Genomic DNA, 1661 nt, shown 5'->3' with positions numbered 1-1661 from the left:
CCCCAGGCCCCCTCCAGGCTGCCGCAGCCTTGCTCGGAGCAGGCAGGACAGGAGTCTGGTTGCCCGGGGTGCAGCCTCTGAGGCTCCCCTTCAGCTGGGGGTGTGGCGAGAGTGAGTTCTGGAGGAAGGCATGTGTCCACCCCACCCCCACCGGCCCCCTCCCGCTCAGCCTGTCCAGGTTCAGGGGCCTGGGGCCTCCCAATCCCAACTCCATCAGGGCCCCGAGTCCACCTTGAGACCAGGGTGATGCCTTTGATGTGCCAGCTTCCTCCCGTCCCTCCAGGCCCTGGGTCCACCCTGGCGTCCCTGTCCTGGGGCCCAGCACAGGGAGATTCTGGGGTAGGGGGGGAAGGAAATGGCCTGAGGGAAGGGTGGGTGTGGCCAGATGGAGGAGAGCCTAGGGTTGGCTGAGCACTGCCCCCCCTCCCCGACGTGCTGGAGTCTGCACATGTGAGCCACCTGCTCCCCACCCCAACAGGCCCAGCTCTCTCTGTGGCCCCTAAGTGCTGGGCAGGTGGACAATGGGGTGGGCGGGGTTGGGGGAAGGTGAGTGGGTAGAAGAGGGGGATTGATGAAGAAGTGGGCGGGGGTGCCCTAGGCCAAGGGGTGCCCCACGGGCCCCCTCCTATCCCTGAGGGCAGGGGGTCAGCCAGGGACAGGTCTCCCATCCCAGGGCCCCTGGAGGCCCCGCCAAGCCGTGTCACACTGGCTTTCTAGTGACCAATGTCTCCAGGCCCAGGAGCATCTCACAAATGAGCTACAGGGGAACTTGAGGCCACCGGGCCATCCAGGAAGCCCCCACTCCTGCTGGGATTCATGCCAGCGCCTCAGTTCCTCCAACTGGGAAATGGATCAGAGCAGCGCCTGGCCCCAGCCAGCAGGAGCACACAGACAGCTGCACACGCATACAGACTGCCAGCCAGCCACGATGCTGCCACTTCCAGACTGAGGGTCCTGGTGAGGTCAGAGAGACCTGACCTTATGACCACGTGGCCGAGGTATGGCCAGGCCTCAGGCAGGTGGAGCCCAGCGTGGGGCTGCTGGGGACTCAGCTGAGGAAGTCACCAGACACGCCCTTGCCAGGACCCCTCCCTGCTCACCGCAGCCCTGGGGCACCTGGCCAGGCGGCTGAGGCGGCCAGGGAGGCAGCCAAGACCAGGCTCAGCAGTCGTGGCCTCCCAGGCTCAGGCGAGTGTCTCTGCGTGGCCGCCCCCGGAATGCCCACAGGGCCTCTGAGTTGCTCGCAAACGCGTGCCTCGCCTCCCTGTGTTTCTGCCTGCCAAGGTGGCCCAGACGTCCCCAGCATCGTTGACCCAGAGCCTGACACCATGAGTTGGAAATAAAGCGTTTTTAATTAAGCCCCCAGAGCACCTGCCCCAGCCCCTGGGGGTCCCTCAGCACCAAACACGTAAGAACTGTCCCCCCTCCGCCAGAGCCTCTTGTGACCCCAAAATGCCCTCTCCGCTTGCAGTGGGCGCAGCCTGGACTCCCCACTCCCCCCAACCAGCCCCCCCTGCTTTGTTTCAATAAATAACCCCAGGAACAAAGTGTGGACCAGGCGGGCCCCACGGCAGGCCTGAGGCAGAATCTCTGAGGTCAGGGCCGAACGCGCAGAAGTCAGAGCCGGCTTTAACGCCGCGAGCGAGTCCCTCCGGGCCTGG

The sequence above is a fragment of the Carlito syrichta genome, unplaced genomic scaffold (assembly GCF_000164805.1).
Source record: "Carlito syrichta isolate Samal-C Ts95f unplaced genomic scaffold, Tarsius_syrichta-2.0.1 Scaffold135583, whole genome shotgun sequence".
In the NCBI taxonomy this organism is placed as follows: Eukaryota; Metazoa; Chordata; class Mammalia; order Primates; family Tarsiidae; genus Carlito; species Carlito syrichta.
This window is presented reverse-complemented; position numbering follows the sequence as displayed.